The 24,293-nt window shown below is 41.2% G+C and overlaps 1 pseudogene; it reads right to left on the bottom strand.

Annotated features, from left to right (window-relative positions):
- Nucleotides 1-20,901: 20,901 nt before the first annotated feature.
- Nucleotides 20,902-23,696, bottom strand: LOC134747174 (uncharacterized; annotated as a pseudogene).
- Nucleotides 23,697-24,293: the final 597 nt, after the last annotated feature.

The following is a 24,293-nucleotide window of genomic DNA, read 5'->3' as shown; positions in this document are numbered from 1 at the left end:
AATTTGATAGAGTAGTAGAGAATAAGTAGGTAGGTATAGGCACAGTTCAAAATATGTGTAAACTAGCCATACTAACAGAAGAATATCACCATGTTACTAAACTAAAAGAACACAAAAGATGTACAAAACTAAGAAGTCTACAGAACCAAAAAAAATATTGTATACCCAAATATGGCACTAGGCTGTACACATATATATTACCTAAAATATTGAATGATCTGCCAGAAGTTGTTTGTGCTAAATATTTAAATGGTAAACATATAAAAAGTCGTTAAAATGCACTTATTAAAAACTAACGACACAAGCTATGTATACTAAGAATCATACTTATGATAAGATATAGGATATAATATTGTTTTCTTTATGTTATTCTCGAACACCCCATCGGCACACAAACCTCCATGAGGTTTTGCCTACGATGGCTCTTGTAATAATCTAACAAAGTGTAATTTGTTTCCTTATTCAATAAATAAAAAAAATAAAAAACAGAACACCACACGACTCGAATTACATTGTTAACCGGATACGACTTGGTGTATGACGTTAATCGTTTTTGGATTTCCGCATTTTGGGTTGCTTTAAAATATTAAGCAAAGTCAATTGTTTCTGGTTATCCATATTGGCGATTATTGATTATGCGTATGGGATAAAGGCCAATTGAATAACGTGTATAATGTATATAGGTTATAGGTGCAAATGCAATTTAACAAAAAAACACCCACCATTCATTAAGTTGACCTCCGGGTCAAAATAATTTTAATTAATAGAAATAGTTTTTTATTTATTTACTAAAAACGTAAGAGTTCGAGGCATAGGTATTATAAGAAAGTATGTTTTTGCATATAAATAACTGCGACAGTTGGTGCAGTCAGTATCATCAGCGCAAGACGAAACAACACACCAAAAGTATTATCTGCTTCCCTGGAATACTTTTCGAATAGGTATATACCTATCTCTACAGTTCGCGTTCAAAAGTATCCATCACAATATAATTGTTCTACATCTAAAGTCCCACTTAAAGATCTCTTTTTGTTAAGTTATTGGAGGATGGTAGAGATACTTTTGACGCATAGTCTGATCCGCTACTTTTGATGCTGACTACCTATAAACAGCAAAAAGATAACAATTTTGGGACATTAGGAATCGTAGACAATTGGTAATTAACAGACTAATGTAATCATTTAATCGACCGAATCGTTTCACCCATACATTTAGGTAAAGGCAACATTCCCGCATTTTGTCGAAATCCCGGGAAACGACAGAATTGCACGCATTCTCCGCGGCTCCAGGCCACCCGGAGTGGTTCTGTGTACACTTTATTCTGTAAGCTTACCACCACCTTGTCATAATATCGAAATGATCTAAACTTAGACGTCAATAAAAATTTAACCATTGAATGAGCATCATAGAGTTCGAAGGTAATATACGAATAAAAAAAAATTTTGGATGTAAAAATTAAATTTCCTATAAAGTGAAGTAGGAATTTAAATGCCATTAATGGCATATAAAATAATATATTCATACCATCAAACAATTCACAGTGTTTGCGAAATTTCGCAGATTTTTTTCTTAATCGAAAAATTTGCCGCATGCTTTTACTTCTCGCATAATAAAAGGAAAACAAAAAAGATAAGACCAAATTCGTAAGTATTTATTGTTTATACGTGTCTTTTTGTAGTATGCTTTTAATGATAGTAAGCTGCTTTGGAACTAAATACGGGCATGTTTTCAAAATATCCATGTTAACTGAGATTAATATGATTGAAATAGATATCATATACTACAGAAAAAGTGATCAAGCCCGCCGAGGCCAGAATCGAAATCGTCTCCAGCTTAAGGATGACTCCCGCTAGACCGGGCCGGGCCCGGGACGAGGCGTCCGACATGCCATTTTCTTTGACGGCTGATCGGTGATCACGTGGTGCTTTCCATAGAAAAAGAAGCGTCGGAAGCTCCGGTTCGGCCCCGGCCCGGTCTAGCGTGAGTCATCCTTTATGCTGCTAACATCCTGACCACTAGACCACCACCTATTAGAGCGTGACCGCGTGGTCTAGTTCTAGTTAGTTTCTTTAATATATTACATTTAATTTCAATTTCATCATCATCATCATTAATTTAAGAGCCTAGCTCTTGTCGGTGGAGCAATTTCCATGTATCTCTTTCCTGAGCCTTTCGTTTGACCGCCTGATACGTCACAACGTTTATCTTTTCCTTTAGTTGGTCCATGTATGTTCTTCTTGGTCTCCCTCTCTTCCGCCTTCCTTCTACTTTCCCTTCCACAATATTTTTTATGAATTCGTCGTGTCGTAACAGGTGCCCAACCATTTTCCCTCTTCTGCTCTCAATGATTTGCAACAGGGACCTCCTCTCCTGCACAAGGTTAAGAACTTCCTCGTTAGATTTTCTCTCGGTCCAACTAATCTTCTCCATCCGCCGCCAGCACCACATTTCAAAGGCTTCAAGTCTTTCTCTGTCCCTCTGTGTCATTGTCCACGTTTCACACCCGTATAACGCTATGCTCCAGATGTACACTTTGATAAGCCTTTTCCTGATTTGGCGAGATATTCCGGCTTTAAATAGGCATTTTTTTGTATTAAAAGCTTTTTTAGCTATAGCTATTCTTGAGATAATATCTTGTGTACACCTGGAGTTGTTAGTAATGAAGCTACCAAGGTATTTAAATTTGGAAACTTGATCTATTTTACAATTATTTAATGTGACTGGTCTAGGTATTGAAACTGTCTTTGCAGTGACGAGCGTTTTAGTTTAATTTCAATTTATAATGTATATATATACATACATAGTAGGTAAATTGTATTAGTAGTGTGAGTACTTAAACACAAATCAAAAAATATTTAACAAAATAGAGATTATAAGAATTTGTGAATACAGTGAACGTGTGATCGTCATATTAGCCTAGCTAGTAGTGTAAATAATAACTCTGGCATAGGAGATTGACGAATACTTTTTAAAACCTTTATTTCAGGCGCTCGTATAGCTGATGATAAATCAGTTGTTTGCTGGCTAAGGGACAAGTCTTGGCTTGATAAGACAGCATTTAATCTAGAATTATAATAAGAATGTAGACGTACTCAATCGTTGACATAATAGGTCTTGCGCATGATTACAGCGCAGCGGTAATGGCGGTCGATCGGTTGACCCCGAGCGGCGGCGCGGGCGCAGGTGCTTTATGGTTATTAAACCAAATCCAATCAGCCGCACCGCCCGCGCCGTAGATAGGGCTGTCTCTAGTACACGAGTGCGTGCTTTCTTTATGGAACCGTGAGTCCTTTTGTATGACAGAGATGGGCAAACTATCAAAAATAGTCTATGAAAGCTGTATAGATACTTGGATGTATGTGCCTAGTTCGCAGGTTTCTTAGTAGGTACAGTACAAATACAAAATTACGATTTTTCTAAGTTAAAATTTAATACTTCGACTATTATTGTGTTTTGTTCCCTTGAACAAATTTAATTTTTTCTGAAGTATGGTCATGGTTTAGTTTACTATACCTTACTATGAAACAAATTCTCGCGACATCTGTATGCCATAGACTGATAATGTTTAAGTATTTTAAAGAAAGATAATCTAATCTTAAAATATACAAGTAACACCCCTAGCTCGCGTCGCAGCATGATTGCGTAATGACGCGCGCGCATCCTAAGCACGCCACTAACCACCGCACTGCACCGCTATTATAATAATATCTGGACCGATTGTGATTTTAGAGGAAGTCGTTACGTTATTGTGGAGTAGGTACTTTTACTTCCTAAAGATTGGTCGTATGGCAATTACGGATATTGTCTCGAGAATCACGATGGGAAGTATTGTAAACTTTTTCATCTTGAATATTGTCATAAGTATAAGTACTTATAATTATTTAAGGAACTTACCACCACATTTTTGTTATAATAATGAATAATTATACCTATTAATCGCGCATTTTTAATACCTACACACAATGACTTGTGTGTAGATACTTAAAATTTGTAAACTTGTTTTCCTGCGTAAATATATATTTTTATAATCATGACAAATGTAAATTGCGTAATAAGTGGTAATATTAAATATATTCGTCGTTAAAATCTATAATTAAAATTAATCCATTTATAGGTAGGTACCGTAATGTAATGACGACAAAATAAACTTTATACCTAAGAGGCAATAAACATAAACAAATATCAAACTTTTATATACCTACTCAGCTTAAAAATCCAGTTATTTTTTTAAGCCGACTATAAAAATTACCTACTAAATTACTCAGTGTAATTTGGTCAAATACATTCTCAGCCGCAAACAAAATGCTAAGCCCGCCGAGAAGCCTGCGCGGTAATTACAGCCGGATTCAATTTGGCGGCGCTGCGCTGATCCCGGCGTCATCTGCATAATAACTCGTCTGGATTTAAATTATTTCGGAGGACACCGTGTTATTAGAGGCATAATGCGCGCGGCCTACACGAGACCAGCGAGAGGCGAGAGCACATGCGTAGAAGCGACATTCGGCGTAATAGCGGATGCCGCTCGACCCCAATTCCAAAGAAATACCGCAAATCGATGTACAGGTTAGCCGTTTGGGGGGGGGGGGAGTGGTAAAACATTATTTTTTTTGTAAGTAATGTTTTTTAGGATTTTTTTTTAGGAACTGCGGGTCAAAAATTTAGTTTTGACCTCTAGTATGCGTGTGCCAAACGGCTAACCTGTACATTGATTTGCGGTTTTTCAATTCGAACGGGTATAGTGTAACCCGTATAATACGAGTGGAGCTAAATATTTCGCCACACTCGACGAGCGACATTTGTGAACAAAGTTGTGAACCCTTCAAGTTGAACAATCGCAATATGAAATTAATGTTGTCATTGCTGGCCTCTTGCGTTACAAAGGAAAAATATAAGTACTACCAAAGAGGATATATAGGATAGAGGAGTACTGTCATAGTTAAATTTTGTAGCCACAGTAAATTAACTGCCATCTATCGACACACGATTAAAACTAAAATGAAGATGTATAAAAATACCATAAAATGTATTTATATATGGATAAATTATTACATTTATTATTTTTATATGATTTTGACCCGTGTTCTTACACTGATATACGTTAAAATTGTTAAATAACAGACGAAACCGTCAACGCCATCTAGTCGAGAATAAGCCAAAGGTAGTAAAACGTGGTGGCGCCATCTGTTCGAGAATCAAATTTTCTTGATTTCCGAGGCACGTTGTTTCCTTAGACTGCATCCATCTTATACGGGGAGAGATTACGGAGTTATATAAATCTTTGGGTAGGTACTACATACTTTACGATTAGGAACGTAAATTTTTGCTACCTATTCATAAATATAGATATCGCGCTACTTTTCAATACAGTGCTAGTACATAATTTAACTATAGTCTGCATCTTCTCAAATTATGTTGGTAGAATGCAATGTAATCTCGTTTACTTGTTTACTCATTACTGTTATGACGTATGGTGGCAGCACTGTTGCGCTCTCTCTCTGTTGTGTGAATCTATGGTGGCGGATTAAGTTTCAATGTGAGCTTATAAAATATATTTCTATTAATGGGAAAAACCACTTGTTTTACTCAAATTCCAATAAGCACGCACTTGTTTTCAATTTCAATTTTTACGCTTAAGACGATATTCTGTTAAACAAAAGCCATTGTCTCTTTTCTGCAAGCGGTCGGCCTTTGTGTGCCATTGTGTGCCACGACGCGTGCGGCGCTGACACACAATTGCCGAGCGCTCGCACAAAAGAGACAATGGCTTTTGTTAAACATATTACCGTCTTAAGCGTAAAAATCATTTGAGAAGATGCAGACTATAACCGTAGGTACCTGTCGTACAGGGTACAAACCTAAAAACAGATATTTTTAATGTTACTTGATTCGTTCTGCTAATGACATCCATAACACGTATCAATACTCTGTTCGAAAAAGAATGTCAACCCGGCTCTAATTGGGGTATGTTGCTCGTTGACGCAAACAATGCCTTTAACTCCGTAAACAGACAACTCGCTCTCTGGCAAGCTAGAATACACTGGCCACACTGCGCCCGCTTCTTATACAATACATACAAAGGACACGCAGAACTTACAATCCGTGACTCAAATATGAGTTTGTTCAGCGAAGAAGGAGTAACTCAAGGTGATCCACTTGCCATGCCGTTATATGCCCTAGCAACACTACCCATAATTAATCAACTAAAATCAGAATCTACAATTACCCAATGCTGGTACGCGGATGACTCCTCTGCTCAAGGAAACTTTAAAAACTTAAGACAATGGTGGGACAAAATTAGCCAAACAGGCCCTGCATATGGCTACTTCCCTCAAGCCAAAAAGTCCTACCTAGTCGTAAACGAGAATGACAAACAATATGCGCAGCAGATATTCAAAGGTATTAACGTAACCATAACAACTGGATCACGCTTCCTCGGTAGCTTCATTGGTGAGGGAAAAGAAAACTTTGTTTGTAGTGTAGCATAGCGATAGTATATAGATATAGATGTATTATGTAGCGGAGAGAGGAGTTAAGCCACTAGTAAACGGACCATTCTATTGAACGCCAGAGTTTCACTCGATACCCCCTCTACCCCTCACCTCATGGCGACCGTGACGCGTTTTGCAAACTAAGACTTTTTACTACTCACGATGCGCAGTCACCTTCAAATACCGCTTGTGCACAGTATTATTCCGGACAGTAATAATATCATTCGTGACCATGACCCATGGCATGGTGAAACAAATGCCCAAAGTGTGTGTGTGAGCAGAAAAACGAGGAGGCCGTAATAAATCAACACGGCGACGGCGGCCACGCGGATCTAGACGCCGCGACCCACCATTATAACATCAATATTATGGTGGCCACGCTACTGGCCATCTGTATCATCATCATCATCATCAACAATAGTATTGGAAATTGGACCTCTACAATAGAAAAGCTCTCAGATATATGCAAAGATTCACTACAAGCCGCCTACACCGTTCTCACTAAAGCAGCCCAATTCAAATGGTCATTCCCATTAAGAGTTATAGAAAACGCTAATCTATTATTTGAACCTCTTACAAACAGACTACGCACCAGCTTTCTACCAAACCTACTAGGAGGCGAAGTATCATCGCTAGAAGCCGATTTATTCTCATTACCAGTTCACAAAGGCGGTCTAGCCATCCCTGCACTTTCTAAAATGACTAACTTAAGTTACGAAAACTCCAAGATGGGCTGTACAACCCTATCATCCGCCTTAATTGAAAATAAATGTCTCGACCTCACTCAACATCACACTTCCCTCAGAGACGCAAGAAAGGAATGTTGGAGAAAGAAGGAATCTATTCTGGATAAACTTTCTCACATGAAAAAACGAGCAATCGAGCGTTCAATTTTCACGAAAAATAAAACAAAATCCTCCATTTGGCTCTCAGTGATACCGACAAGGAAAGACCATTTTGACTTATCGCCACTAAAATTTAGAGACGCACTGGCACTGCGATACCATAGAACACCTGTCTCCATGCCCAAATCATGTGATGGCTGCGGCAATGATGACTTCAACGTTGACCACGCCCTTTGCTGCAAAACGGGAGGTTTAATAACACGACGCCACAACGAAATTAGAGATCTTTTTTGTGAGTTATGCCAGCACGCTTGGGGGAACGTGGTCAAAGAACCCATCATCACCGAAGGCGACGGTGGACTTCGCGGGGATCTCTGCTGCCGTGGCGTCTGGGATGCACAGAGGGAGGCGTTATTTGATATCCGTGTCGTAGACACCGACACTCCCTCTTATATCTCACGTCCGGTAGCATCCGTCCTAAAATCCGCCGAAGAAGAGAAAAAAAGAAAATACACGATCGCCTGCGAAAAGCGTCACGCAACTTTCACTCCCCTCGTCACATCCGTCGATGGAGTCTTCGCTCCGCAAATGTCCACCTTCATCAAACATCTCGGTGAAGCCATCGCTGACCGGTGGAACAGATCCCTTAGTGTAGTAATGGGCTGGCTAAGATCCAAAATTATGATTTCGATAATCCGAGCCACCAGCATGTGTATCCGTGGGACACGGCACAGATTCAAATCCATACAACATTTCTTCGGTTTCAATGACGGTGCAGCCCTACCCAACCCGTCTACCTCTAACCTGTACTAGCGTCGTTTTCTTGTCGTTGCTCATTTCTGTTTTTTTATTTTATAATTTTACATAATAATAAATATACGCCTTACATGCCCAAAAAAAAAATAACACGTATCAATAATCAAATTGAATTGTAATAACTTACTTTGAATTTGATTTAGGTGAACAAATTTTACGTTCTTGTGCAGGGTTTATACCTAAGCGCAAAACGTTAGCTTCTATGGATGTTTATTCTTGTAGTGGTACGCAAATCATGCGCCGGTGCCGCCCCGCGGATAAAAATAATTGCTCCTGCGACCGCGATATTACCTCAAACTATACACAATCACCGGCTGTGCCCCGCATCTCAGCACCAACAAAAATTCAATGTTACACCAACTTATAGCGGACACTGCAATCCATTGCTTTTCATGTCGTATGGTCAGGGATATCGCGTCATAGAAAGCTGGTAATGGACATTAAAGTAATGACTATCGACAAATTCTGGTAAGCAACGACGATACACTGTGCTCATTACAATATTAATCAATGCTTTCACATCGACTGGGATGAAATAATAAATAAATGCAATCTTAATGTTAGTTGTGCAATACTAATGCCAGGGTTCTGCAGCAAATGATAGAGTGGAGACAATGCGCCAGTACAACAGATTGTGGGCACTTGATCAGTTTTAAAACTACAGATGATTATATGATCCAAACGTGAATTGTCGTGCAGACTGAACTAGGCTGTGATTTGGATATTATCGAGGCCAATAGCCAATACATGCAACTCATGCAAGCAATGATAAGTACCTACAAAATTGTCAGTCAAATTCAAAGAACTGAAGTAACAAATAATAGGCCTACTAAGTTTATTGATACATAATTACAACACTAAATTATTTATTCGACTAAATGACATTTAATTTATAAAACACTTATTTCTGTATGTTAACAGAGATAAACTGAAATAAATGTCATATACCAAGAAAAAATGACCAAGGCCTCCAGTGCCCCAGCCTGTAATCGAACCAGCATCTTCTGCTATCGCGGCAGGTGCCTGTGCCATCCGGCCACAGCGGCATAGGTCGAAGTTTCGTCGAAACTTCTTACTAAGGGCTATGGCGCCCCTGGCCATCCCTAAGGTAGAACAGTGTAGTTCGACCTTCTAACTGAATCATCCATGTGATTCCGAGCTAGCGAATTAAAGTATTTTCTGAAAATAATTTAAGTAATTTGTTCTAATACTTCTAACAGTGTTAACAGAGATGTTAGCGATACAATAAATACCTATAGCCAACTATGGGTTATTGCTACAAATAGGAGGTAAATGAAAAACCTACACTTCCACAATTTGCAAGTACCTGGATTCATCATAATGCCAGCACCACACTTCGCTGTATTTGGCAAATATTCGTGTTGCATCCCTTTTGTTTTGTATGTCAAAGGAAAGAGATGCAACACGAATATTTGCCAAATAAGGCGAAGTGTGGTGCCAGCATTAAATATAATACAAAACATTTGAGATATGCCATTAGCAAGATCTAATTCCAATGCTAATGGAAATCTATGCATAGTAAAACATGCGGAAAAAGAGGATGGAAAATGCTAGTAGATGTTCAATAAAAATTGCCTTATTTGTTGAAGATAATGTTCGCGATAGACAATTTCAGTTACACCCACGTACTACCTACTGAATATGGCACATATTCGAATGATGCTAATTATTCTGTGACAAGAATTATAAGTGAGCTTGTATTGATGGCAATTACGATGCAGCTTGCAGGTCTGTTTGTCATGCACTTATAATTGCAATATCATCGATCATTCGCTTATTGCTAAATACTTGAAATGCAAGTACATTAATGCAGTTGTTAATTAGTCAGATCAAGGTCAAACACTATCACAGCTTAGTATACGTTAAGGCGTGTGTGGTCGTTCTTCTTCTTTAAAAAAAGAATTTCTTGTAATTTTGCAAGGTACATACATACTTAGGCCAGGATTACACTTGTAAGTTTTACTTACGTAAGTAGGGACACAGCTATACTACAGAATGAGATATGAATATCGTTATCTCATTCTAGCAAATAGCTTTGTCCCTACTTACGTAAGTAAAACTTACAAGTGTAATCCTGGCCTTACAATAAAAAGAGGTAATTATACTAATATTACTAACCTAAACAAACTTTAGGGTAGGTATCGTAGTATACTACGGTATGGGAATAGAACACGAGGTTTACTAAAGAAAAGACGCTTATCACAAGGAATCAGGCCCTGTCTTCACTTTCCATCAGGTGTGACTAGGGCCAATCGCCGATCAGTTTATAATAAAATAAAATAAATATTTGGTATATTATTGACCCACCATTTCCTATCTCTATCGCACGTGCGTAATCGCTGTCCGGCTAGCACAGTGACATTTACGATCGGCATAATAGATTGTATACCTTTTGTACTTTATCCTTTAATGTCAAAACTTAACGCGCCGTTTCGTTACCTACTTCAGTCCGCCACAGACGGAGCGATAATATATATTAATATACCGTAAGTTATCGACAGATATCTTATAAGTAGTATAGCTAAGCACCACACACGACAACGATACCAAAATATATATTGCTCTCTGTCTAGCACCTACATTGTGAGAGAGACGAAATATACCAAAATATATCGTAACATGCCGAGCTATAACATTTTAAGATGTCTTGCTATAAGATATCGTAATATACCGTAAATATATCGTAATATATATTTTGGTATCGTTGTCGTGTGTGGTGTTTAGCTATACTATAAGATATCTGTCGGTATCTCTCGGTATCTTACGGTATACTAATATTATATATTATCGCTCCGTCTGTGATGGGCCTTATATGGCCTCGCTCTTATAACCAACCAATATTGAATTTGCCGCAGTGCGAACGTGCATGAATAATTTTCTGTTAAATTGTAAGTATACTAGTAGAGTGTACATAGGTAGGTAGTGACTAGTTAAAGGGGAAAAAGCACCGTGAAACAAGTTCGCACTCAGGCCATGTGATCAAAAAAAAAAAAACAAGTTCGCACTTACTCGCCGCTCATAACGCGCCGTTAACATTAACGACAATTGCGCAAGTAGGGCCCGTAGTAATCGATGCTTACCCATTTACCCTTGCAATCTTGCACGTTAGGCATGTAATTCCACTTGTTCCCCTACGTCCTTATACTAAACCTACTCGTTGCACTACAAGGAAACAAAATCGATTGGACCAACTGTCAAAAATCCACTATCTCTCATCAACATTGTGAGGGATCAACCCCACTATCAATAAACCAACTTCTACGATCATGCCTAAAATTAACCAGCGAAAGATTAAATTATTAAATTATCTGCCATAGTCTCCAAATCCAACCATACAGTCCCCCGGACCTTATTAGAGAAAGCACATTTGATTCGTTTTGTAAACTATTCAGCAGCATAATGAATAGCCTAAATAAACTCCAACAGTACGTATGTAAGTACATCTTATTTAATTCATCCATTCTTTTGAACATACTACATTCATCATCATCATCATCATATTCAGCATCAAATCAGTATCACATATTCGATCAGAGTAATGTGCAATGTCAGTGTATTTATAATAGAGTAACTTGAGTTAACTTGACTAAATCATTTCTAAATAAGTAATAACCTATATTTAGAAATGATTTAGTCACTATTTGGCCCACGACAAACCATGACTGTGTAATAACTTATTACACAGTCATGGTTTGTCGTGGGCCAAATAGTGCCTATCACCAGAGCAAACAAACCAAGTACTCCAAGTAGTATGTCCAAGTCCAGTCCGAATGATGGACCATTTGTGCAGCTCGCTGACGGGGAAGATCGTCTTATAGCAGTTTTATATTTTCTCCATGACATGGGTCTAGATAGTAACTTGAAATATATAATTGCCAAGTCATTATATGTATTAAAAAAATAAAGGTATCTAATAGTCTTACGCTTTTAACACCCCCTGGTACTGACTAAAACAACCGACTTGGTTTTACATTACATCTCAAAACTTTTTTGTAGTAGAAGAACTGCGTTGCGAGACTTGCATCTTTTTACATGTAATGTTTTTGATGGGATCTCATCTCTTTTTGTAGGCAGTCCTTCTTTTCGTGTACTAATACCCATACCATACTCATACTATGTGATACACATATCATAATTATACACATCTTCATTCATACTCACATCGTACAACGTAGTGGACCTATACTTAACCTACTAATTTTAGGAACTTTGTTATCGCATATATTTATATAGGATTACAAACTTACTTGTGCAGTTATTAAATCTTTAAAACGTGACTGATATTGCAGTATTTTTAAGTTTTTATAGAGTCGAATGAATTTAATTACTTAAAATTAAATAAACTAACTAATCACTAAAACTAAACTAAACTTATAAAACTTAAAATAAACTTATAAATAAAAAATGCTCCCCAGGTCGCTATCATGTGTAATGGTGCTCAGAAGACTGGCAGCGTTACCTCTTTGGATGGCCAGACTTAGTCTCTGGCCGAAGTAGCTGCCAGCCCTCTGGTCACCAGAGGCGTCTACAAGGCGCTCGGAAATATCCTTAAATAATGATTTGGCACTGGGCCCCCACGGTCCCAGAGTTTCGACTCCGAACGGCGCAAATATGTAGCCCTCGCCGAGGATATAGTTCTGCCGTTGTGGCCGCAGCACCCGCCTTGACGGAGGTCGCCTGTAGGTAGGACGGCGCGAGCGTGTCAACGCATGTGGCGTCCCACACAAGCGTCCTCCCCAGCCTCCATGGAATGAGTGTCATCCCGTCGGGCCGCTTGCCGTCGTCGCGTGCGATACCGTTCGGCTCAAGTATGGCCGGCACGCTGACGGAAGCAAGCGCCCTACGGATGACATCATTCAAGGATGCGTGGCGGGAGATACGGCCCGCGCTCCTCTGGCAGGACAAGCCGTAGTGACCCAGCTCGTCTACCATGGTGCCACAGCGACAGCGGTGGGGGCTCATTAGTTTTAGTGCCCAGTCGTAAACAGATGGCAAGAGTGAGGGTCGTTTTATCAAGGAGGGTGCCAATATTGGTAGATGGTAATGCGTGAAGCCAATAGCCCGCTTCCGGTTCAGCCACTGCCAGCAGACGAGCGCGTTCTACTGAACTGTGAGCAGAGTCAGTGAGTTCTTTTAAAGTTGATCTGCAGAGCGGCTCGTCCCACTGTTTTTGCGATTTAAGGGAAACCGGAAGCGGGCTGCCTGGGCAACACTGCAACCAGACATCTTTGGCCTCATTCAGGGTGGTGGTGCACACGTTTCCATCACGCAGCTGGGCAAAAAATCTTACAAGCAAGGTTCTGTGTACTGTGAAATGAGGCCAAAAACGCAGGGAGGGCCACACTGACGACTTGGCGTATGCCCAGGCCGTCATGCCGGATTGGCAGGGAGGCCTGAGACCAGGCGCGATTATCGAGGTGGATGTTAAGGATTGATGAGAGAGTGGTTTTGAGTATGGAATCTAATGGCTCGATAAGGTGGGGATATTTCCAAATGGGACTACATCTGAGTATGTATGTAAATTTGGGAACGAACAAGCAAAACTTTATGATAACTATTGCCACGTGTGCGCTGATTTTTAAAAGGCGGTCCGAATATTGAATATGGATATTGAGATGTTCGTTGATGAGGGGTGATATTGATTCCGGGTGGATGGGAGCGCCTAGGAGTCGAAGGGATTGTTTGTCAATTATTTTGATATTGGGAGCTAGAATATTAAAGTATGAGATTATGTTTCTCATGTCGACGGCAGGAAGGGGCTTGTTGATAAAGAGCTCGCATTTGGAAAAGTTTAGCTTCAGACCTATTGAGCTAAAAGAATCCGTAAGGTTTTTTAAGTCATCTAAAACGTTTTTCCAGTCTCCTCCTAGGGTCCCATCGTCGAGATACCATGAATTGAATTTTGACTTTAGGTCTGAAATGATTGGATGGATGGCGAGGCTGAAAATGGCTGGTCCCAAAGGGTCACCCTGCTGACAACCCACCGCTGACGACAGGCGATGAGTTTTAAAGAGTAGGTGCATGGGCTGGTGATAGCACTGCCATAGATATTTGTAGCACTGTCATAGATATTTGTTTTTATTGGCTTAATACGCTAAAAACTAATTAAGTTTCAAATTTGGAGCTTGTGGGTCTGCCAGATTAGAAGTACCTTAAAATTATGATGATCGTGAGTGTGTCAGTGACAAAACTAAGGAACTTTGACATGCAATAATTCTTAAACTACATGTCAAAATTACATGTTATTGAGAATATATCTAAATCATGTTATGCTCTTACGTCACTGAAAATTCAGGGTCAAATCAAATTACAGTATGTTGAAAATGGCCTGAGTGGCTTCGAGAAAAGGATGGTACGGCCGTGCCTCTTTGTTTTGCTCGACTTGGATACCCGAGCAAGCGAAAGATTCCAAAATTGAACCACGAGCGTGACGAGTGCTTCGAAAAGTGGAATCTTCAGCGTTGTGAGTGTTTCAAGGCACGAGGGTTAAACAAATTTTGCCACCGAGTGAAACACAAAAAAAATTCACCACACCAACGCAAGGAAAATACTAACTGTAAAATATCAAACAAAATCAATTCAAAATGAATTAAATAAATATTAATCATTCAAATTCATCATATAAAAGTCAATTCTACCAGCCAACATGAGGAAACAACTCAAAATTTGCATTTGATTACTTTGCCACACATGTGGATAAAATGCAACTTTCTCATCTGTTTTTGAACAATCAAGAGAGCCTTTACCAGCTGGTGTGGTGAAAAAATAATTACCCTCGACTATAGGTATCAACTTTCAATGAAAAATAAATAAATAAAATCAGTTCATTCGCTTTGGAGCTACAAAACTGCTTCGAGATATATCTCAGTCTGCACGGTGGTGCTGGTTGGTCGACCCAATGCCGCAGGCTTAAGTACCTTGGTAGCCAGGCAAAGGATGATTTCGATCAATGAGCAATACAAGTCAATACTGTTACGTCTGTTACTCAGTAGTAGTGTTAGCATTTGCCTTAGGTAATTAAAAACCAATCAAATATTAGTCTTATCCAAAATAAAAATGTAGTAATAAACACATCTTATGAGACGCACCTATTATAATCATGGATCTCCAACGTGTCCAGCCGGCATGTGTTTGAGCCAGGGCTACTTTGCGTTAGCAAACAAAGTGAGGTAACCTTGTCCGTAGTTTTTGCACCTGGCCGCGCGCATTCCGCCGCCGAATGTTTGATTAGGAATGCCAGTCGTTGGTTTAATCGACGGATTTAAGAGCGCAGCCTATTAAGGCACAGAACGTGTTATTGTCGTTAATGGCGTTAAAATCTGCAAACCTTTAACAACCGTTTTAGATATGGCGAATGATCGTGATTTGGACTTTCACTAAATCGGTATTTAATAAGCACCGGTAGCACATCGATGAATTAAAAACCGGACGGACCGGAATTAAAGTGCGAGTAGGACTCGCCCACCGAGGGTTCCGTACAAATTTAACTTCTTTTTTTTCAGATATTTATAGTTTTGAGATTTTTCCCTGTACTTGTAGTTTAGAAGATATTACTTGCCAAATTTCATAGTTGTAGGTCAACAGTCTATGAATTTTGATTTCCTTGAGTGTCAAAATATACTTTTCACATCACCTATTCGAAAAGGGAACTTTTCTTCCCTGCTAGGAGGGATCAAAGTGGCACTTTTCTGTTCAAGGACATTTTGTTGCCAGTATGAAATATTGACACAAAGACATATGAAATTAGTATGCATACCTATATAATCGATTACAATTTCTTTATAATCGATTACGTCCATACAATTTTTCTAACTTAAATAATATTTTGTTGTAATTGTAAAAAATAAATGTAAATAGCGTATTTTAAATTAATTAATTAGCGTAATATTTACAAAGAAACGTAAAAAAATTAGTTTAATAATTTAATTTTTATTTTGACATTTTAGGTCTCCTTAAACGCAGCCATACTTGTCTATGCAGTTTAAAAAGTTTTGTACAAATATTTCACAAAGCATAATTATGCGGTTCTGTATTGTGTATAAATTTGTAAATACTTAGTTTAAATCAATAACTTTATAAGTGATATCATTGTTCATAGTGTTCTTCCGAAGATTTGGTTCAAAGGGGTAAGAGCTAATTTGTTACCAGAAAAATCTACAAAAATAATGTACTTGATTTTCATTGTATCATTTTAGGTGTTTGCTGCTGTCTTTGAAAAGATATATATTAGGTACATAATTATGAGCTGTAGGTACTTTTAATTTGTCAGTACAGTCACGTCTGAAAATATCGATACGGACAAAGTGCCAGAAGTATGTACCTATACTAAGGTCGTGTATGCATATTTTTGGCACTTTGTCCGTATCGATTTTTGCTTAAAATAATAATGTTTTGAAACCTAATGAATATGTATGTAATTTCCTCATAGGTGATGTGAAAAGCAGTATGTGTCACATGGTAGCAAAATTATTGTCACCTTGGGCATTAACACTTGAATCCCTCACTACGCTCAGGATTCTATGTTAGAATCCCTCGCTACGCTCAGGATTCTATTATAGAATCCTTCGCATCGTTTAGGATTCAATTGTACGCCCTTGCCGTAAATATGTCATTTTGCTCCCTTGTGACCCAATCTACTATTTTTTGCGGCATTTAAGGCCGTATCTTTTTTACGTTAATTTAGAAGGTTGATTTTTTCACAGCTTCAAGGGACTGTAGATGTAAGTACTGTTAGCGGAGTTCTGAACGCGTCCCAACTGACAGCACGGTTGTGGTGAGAGCTAGCTGTCAAGAGGGCTTCGCGCCTTATCCACGGAAGCGTCGGTCTGAGCATTGTTGTGTATCCAGTTCAAAATAAATCAAACTTATCTGCCTGACCAGACGCTGTCCTTGGCAGGGGACTGCTAGCTCCCTGCGACCCTTGGCCCTGCGACCGGCGACGTCCGAATGATGTATTCGTAAATGTAAGGCGCATGGAACACTGCATCCGATTCGCACGTCACTCCGATCTTTGAGCAAGACAACGCTATGCGCGTATTATAGCGACATCCCACTCGCACGCCGGACGTATCCGACGTGCGAATCGTGTGCAGTGTGCCATGCGTCTAAGTGCGTTGCGTACCCTGGCTTACCCGCGAGGTCCAAGGACGAAGGTAAATGGACTCTATTGTAAATAATAATGATGATTACAAAAGAAAAGATGAGCTCTACTTAATGAGTTTAGTGCAGTCTATTTACTACTGCTTGTATGGTAAGTGGCAGTCGTCCGCCGTGGATGGCTTGTGATCAAGTAGACTATCAGGCACAAGCGGCGGGCAGCGATTCAGTTTCCTGTCATGTACCCGCGGCACACTGTTTTTAGCGGGTGGCGTTTTAAGCCGAGCCACAGAAAAAATAATGGAACTACGTACAGAAGGCTCACTGTATAACAAAACTCCTGTTTAGGTTTAGCAAACGGGCTTAAACGTTGCCGACTGGACATATTATATATATACTTATGCGTAGTCAGCATTTTGTCATTGTTCCTGCAACCCGCTGCCATGCAGTGTTTACTTGATATAAGGGGCACACTGACTATCAGTCTGCCGGACGACATCGGCCTGTCAGTTAGAACAAAAATTTGACAGTTCCGAACAACTTTAGACATATTTGTATGCGACACCAGATCTGGTGACGGCCGCGCAACGCGGAGTGACAGTTGACACACGCCTGGCTGAGCGTAGCTTAAAAAAACATTTCTTAACCTGGCCCTGTCCTATTTAAATACCTACCTGAGTCGTAAAGAACGAGTTTAAGGGGCAATATCGATAAGTACAGAAACTTATTGATATTTCATTTGCCATTCTTGGCGAAGAAGAGGACGGAAGCGACAAGCAGTGCCCGTAATAGCCAGTTGACATATTATCCTTTCAAGTGGCATACGTCATTTTTAAGTTGAAGGAATTTCGATTTTTTTTTTTTAATTAATCAAATTCCAAATTTAAATGACGTAAATAGTCCGGGTGCCGGTTCCTGCCACTTCAAGGGTTAAGTTTAACATACATTTCCGAAGATTGGGAACACTTGGAAGCAAAGAGCTAAAAATGATCCGTTTATAAGGCCAGGTTGTTGTGTATGTTTCATCGATAGGTATATTTTTATCAAAAGAATTAATTTGTCATTAAAAGGCATCGCCGGGCTTCCGCCTAGTGTTCCCGCCGGGCAGGCTAGTTATTAAGGCTATATTTTAGTGCTCTTCTTTTTGCGGGCGCGTGGGGCCGTGAGCGTGCCTGCTGGCCAATAAATAAATTTAACTAGATTATCAGCGGCGCGCGCGCATGCAGGTAACTTACTGCCGCGCTAACCTAAAGGATTCAGTTTCATTAAAAATAAACATGATTTATTCTTCATAGGTACTTCGATAATTAAATAGGTATGCAAATATTACATTTTAATCGAATGTAACGTCAGTTACTATTTTTTCATAACGTACCAACACGCTACCAATGCTTAGCATTTTTTCCATAATGGAGTAATAGAAGATTGTTAACCAAGGGTGCAAAGTGAACCATATTGGCCGAGATATTTTGGCGCTCGAACGAAGTGAGAGCGCCAATAAGCCGAGGGTGAGATGGTTACTTTTACCCGAGTTAAACACTCCACTTTTCATTTCGAAAGTAGGTTTCGAGATAGGGAAAGTCAAACAAGAAAATATTTTGACGGTTAAGAGAATTAGGGACTGGAATTGGCGCCATTTACATTTTACTTACTTCGTTGGCTCAGCGACCCAAAATGAGACTTGGCCTCCGACACAAGACAGCGACACTTTTCTCGATCCTGTGCGACCTCTCGCCAATTGGTGACTCGAAGTTCGCGCAGATCCGCCTCCACCCTGCCGCACCAGCGACACCTGGGGCGTCCAATAGGACGTCTTCTTGCTGGGTGGCCCAGGTATGCTCTTTTCACGTTCCGTTCCTCATCCGTTCTCTCAAGATGGCCCAACCAACGGAGTCTGTGAGCCCATGTGTCTCTCCCATGATGTTAGGTCTTCAATCTCATGGTTCCTAAGGACTGTCCAGCTTTCACCCGGTCTTATTTTGGGGCCCATTATCTTACGGATGATCTTTCTCTCGGCCACTGGAGCACGTGCCCCCCCCCCCCCCCCCCAGACGGTTGTGGACTTTCCATCACAGTACTGACATACTTATAGGCAAATCGAATTATCAGCGTTGTTAAAATAAATTAATAAAATAACAGAAAGAACATGGGTTTACTCTTGTCCTTTATAAGGGCCTACCTCGAACACCAAAATTCGTAAATTTCGAGCAAATATCAATCAAATATCAAATTACGCCTTAATTGGAGTAAAAGAGAAAGATCTAATTCATTAGACAGGTCGCGTGTCTTTGTTTGTAAATAAACAAAAACAAGGCGTCACTGCTTTTGATGGAATTACAAGACATCTGCAGCACACTTGCGCTTATTTCTACCTGCTCATGGTAGGTCATACTCAACATTTGGTTCCAGTTGATAACAATCATTGGAGTCGTACTGTACGTTTGACGTTGTTCCCTCAAAATATTGAAGCCAAAATTTAAACTGATTTCACAGAGTAATTAGTTATATTACTGTATCTATATAATGAGTGATAGAGGCAGGAAAAGACAAAAGAGCATAAGTACGTTTTTTTCTACAAAAAAACAAAAACAAAAAGCCACTGAAATTGACATACTTTCTGCAGTTCAATACGACCACAGCAAGTCTACAGAGACAACGTGAAAATAGCATAAACGCATTCCAAAAACTTTTCAATCAGGCTGAGGCTATCGCAAACGAAATTGGTGCAGAAATCACAGTCCGCAGAATCACCGACCGTCAAACAAATCGTTCGAACATTCAGACTCAGTCAGTTGAAGAATATTACCGACTTTCAGTATATATTCCTTTTCTAGATTATTTGCCAAGTGAAATGTCATCCAGGTTCCCCGGCGCTCCTATGCAAACAATCGGAAAGTTGCAAAAGTTAATTGGTGTCCCATAACATTAGCGATGAAGATATAGAGGATGTTTTGTAAGGCGCTGAAGTATTTAAGGAAGACCTTCCTTGTTTTTTAGCTTTAAAGGGAGAGCTAAAAATTTGGCAACAGATGAGAGAAAATATCCCAAAGTCTCCAGCAGAAGCCTACAAACGAGCAACGGTGCTACCGAATATTAGAACTCTGTGTCAATTGTTGTGCACGTTTCCTGTGACCACTAGCACTGCCGAGCGATCTTTCTCCACCTTACGCCGGTTAAAGTCATATCTTCGCAGCAGGATGATAGAAGAGCGTTTAAATGGCTGGCTTTAATGCACATCGATCAAGACATTGCGACAAAAAAGAACGCTAATGAAGTGCTGGATATCTTTAGCGGGAAACATAAAAGAAAACTATCTTTATTAATTATGTAATTAGGGTTCCATACCCAAACGGTAAAAACGGGACCCGATTACTAAGACTCCGCTGTCCGTCTGTCTGTCTGTCACCAGGCTGTATCTCATGAACCGTGATAGCTAGACAGTTGAAATTTTCACCGATGATGTATTTCTGATGCCGCTATAACAACAAATACTAAAAAGTACGGAACCCTCGTTGCGCGAGTCCGACTCGCACTTGGCCGGTTTTTTTTCTTTTGTTTTAATAAACCTTTATATAAATACTGCAAGTTTATTCATCATCATCATCATCATCATGTCAGCCGATAGACGTCCACTGCTGGACATAGGCCTCCCCCAAGGCTCGCCACTCCGACCGATCCTGTGCCGCTCGCAACCACCGCATTCCCGCGACCTTCACTAGGTCGTCGCTCCATCTCGTTGGAGGCCTACCGGCAGTTCGTCTTCCGGTACGCGGACGCCACTCCAGAACCTTCCGGCCCCACCGGCCATCAGTTCTGCGAGCAATGTGCCCCGCCCACTGCCACTTAAGGTTTGCAATTCTGCGAGCTATGTCGGTGACCCTAGTTCTACTGCGGATATCATCATTTCTGACTCTATCACGCAGAGAAACCCCGAGCATAGCTCTCTCCATTGCCCTTTGCGTGACCTTGAGCCTTCTTATGAGGCCCATCGTTAGCGCCCACGCCTCAGATCCGTATGTCATCACTGGCAACACACACTGGTCAAAGACTTTTGACTTAAGACACTGCGGCAATTTGGACGAAAAAATACTGTGGAGCTTCCCGAACGCTGCCCAACTGAGTCGGATTCGAATAGTGACCTCTTTCTCGAAGTTGGACCTACCTAACTGGACTGTTTGTCCTAGGTATACATAATCGTCAACAACTTCGAGCGCAGAGCCTCCGATTAATACGGGAGTTGGCACAACATGGACGTTAGACATGATCTTCGTCTTGTCCATGTTCATTTTCAGACCAACTCGTTCAGATACTCTGCTGAGATCAGCGAGCATCGCACTGAGGTCCTCCATGGTCTCAGCCATGACTACATCGGCAAACCGAAGGTGAGTGATGTACTCGCCATTTACATTGATGCCTCGTCCTTTCCAGTCCAGAACCTTGAAGGCATAATCCAATGCAGCGGTGAACAGCTTTGGGGAGATTACATCTCCTTGTCTGACTCCCCGCTGCAATGGAATAGGCTTCGAGCTCTGGCCCTGTAGTCGGACGGACATGGTGGCGTTTTCGTACAAACACTTCAGCACTTCGATATACCGGTAGTCAATTTGGCACCTTTGGAGAGACTGCAGCACAGCCCAAGTCTCGATCGAATCGAAGGCTTTCTCGTAGTCCACAAATGCAAGGCAAAGGGGGAGGTTATATTCCTCAGTCTTCTGTATAACCTGCTGCAACGCATGTATGTGGTCTACGGTACTATAGCCTTTACGGAAACCTGCTTGTTCGGGAGGCTGGAAGTCGTCAAACCTGCGTGCGAGACGGTTCATGATGACTCTCGAAAACAGCTTGTAGACATGGCTCAGAAGTGAGATGGGTCTATAATTCTTCAGCAAGGTGTTATTACCTTTTTTGAAGAAGAGCACCACCACACTTCTGTTCCACGCTTGCGGCGTTTTTCCTTCGCGCATGACGGAACTAAACAGCGTCTGAAGGGCCTTAAGGACTGGTTTACTACCCGCCTTCAGGAGTTCGGCCGTAATTCCGTCATCACCTGGGGCTTTAGCATTCTTAAGCTGTTTGAGAGCCATACTAATCTCGTACAGGCTGACGTCCGGGATATCTTCGGTATAGTGTCGAGTTAGTCTAGCTCTAGGGTCTCTAGCTAGATCCATGACGGGTGCTCGGGTTGTGGTGTATAACTGTCCATAGAACTTCTCGACTTCTCCCAAGAGCTCAGGTTTGGATGAGATGATCCTGCCGTCGTCGGTCTTCAGTTTTGTTAGTTGGCTTTGGCCAATAGACAGATCTCTGGCAAACACCTTCGAGCCTCTGTTGCGCTTGATAGCCTCTTCAATACTGTTAGTATTGAATCGGCGTATATCTCGCTTCAGAAACTTCGAGATCTGTCTGTTGAGCTGCCTATAACGACAAACGTCACCTGACGACTGCAGAATCATCTCACGCCTCACCTCCATGAGCTTGAGCTCTCGGGGTTTTGGAGCTGGGCCGGTGCCGAGCGGAGCGTAGACTTTATCAGCCGAGATCTCTCAAGCCTAAATTGAATATTCAGTGTGCCTCTTACCATACGGTGATCGCTCCCGGTTTTGACCGAATTGATCACAGAAATATCACTGAATATTTGCTTCTTCGTCGACATGATAAAGTCGATCTCATTCCTTGTTGCACCGTCAGGGCTCACCCAGGTTCACTTCCTGTGCTCACGTTTCCTGAAGAAGGAGTTCATCATATAGAGTCCTTCCTTCTCCATGAAACCAGCCAGTAGGTGGCCCCGGTGATTCCTACGCCCCACTCCAATTTGCCCCACTCTCAGCTCTTCACCGTCTCGTTTGCCCAGCTTAGGGTTGAAGTCCCCCATAACAACTGTGAAGTGAGTTTTGGAGCTATGCATGGCTCTGGAGATATCCTCATACATAGCCTCCACCTCATCGTCGGAGTGTGTCGAGGTCGGTGCGTAGACCTGTATGACCTTCAACGAATAACGTTGGGTCATTCTGAGTACAAGGCACGCTACCCTGTTCGACACACTCTCGATCTTCACCACGTTGTTTACGAGGGACTTGTGGACGATAAACCCGACACCTCCCTGGGACCGTTGTTCGCCCTCCCGGAAATAGAGCAAGTTGCCGGAATTCAGAGTTATCATGTCCTCCCCCTCTCTACGGACTTCCGATAACCCTATGATTCCCCAACGTAACCTGCTTAATTCTTCCTCCAGTTCTAATAACTTTTCGTCGGTCCGCAGCGTACGGCAGTTGTATGTTGCCAGGGCCAAGGGTCGTCGGTTATGGTAGCCGGGCCTTTGCCGGTGATTCACTGTAGCACCCCCTGCCCCGCCATTACCCTGGCCGCTACCGGAGCCAGGAATAGCGGGGCTGCCGGGGACTAGGGGTCTGGGTTTTATTTGTGTCTGCATTTTTTTTTGTTTTTATCCCTTGGGGGGGATTGCCGTAGTCGCCACGCTTGGCAGGCGGGTTGGCGACCGCAGTTTGATAGAGGTAGTTCTCGGAGGACGCTGCTGCCCATCCACCGGATTTCCTTAAGTCGCCTCTTACGACACCCACGGAAAGAGAGGGGGTGGTGCTATTCTTACCCGGCACCACACGGGCAAGTTTATTATTAACAGTTAATTGTTGATTATTTTTGCCAGTCAGCCTCATGTGCCCCTCCCAGAAAAAAATCCTAGATCCGCCCTTGCTAGCAGCATATTTTCTTCCTTGAGTGTCAGTGTCCACGCTTCGCATCCGTAGGTTAGAATTGGGCGAATCACAGTCGTGTAGATTCGGATTTTGGTGCGTCTACTTAGAAGCTTGGACACTAACACCTTATGAAGGGCTGCACTGCATCGCAAGGCATTTAAATTTTGATCGAAAAAAAATTCTAAAACAGACAATCCGTAATGAGGGCTAACGCGTATGAATTTGCCGCTAGGGGCGCTAGTGTAGATGGTGGTCTTTTCCATAGTTCGAAATGTCAAATGTCACTTGTCACTTAAATGACTGACAGCTGTTCT

The sequence above is a fragment of the Cydia strobilella genome, chromosome 1 (assembly GCF_947568885.1).
Source record: "Cydia strobilella chromosome 1, ilCydStro3.1, whole genome shotgun sequence".
NCBI lineage: Eukaryota > Metazoa > Arthropoda > Insecta > Lepidoptera > Tortricidae > Cydia > Cydia strobilella.
Note: the sequence above shows the minus strand (reverse complement) of the source record. Positions and strands in the feature narration are given on the sequence as shown.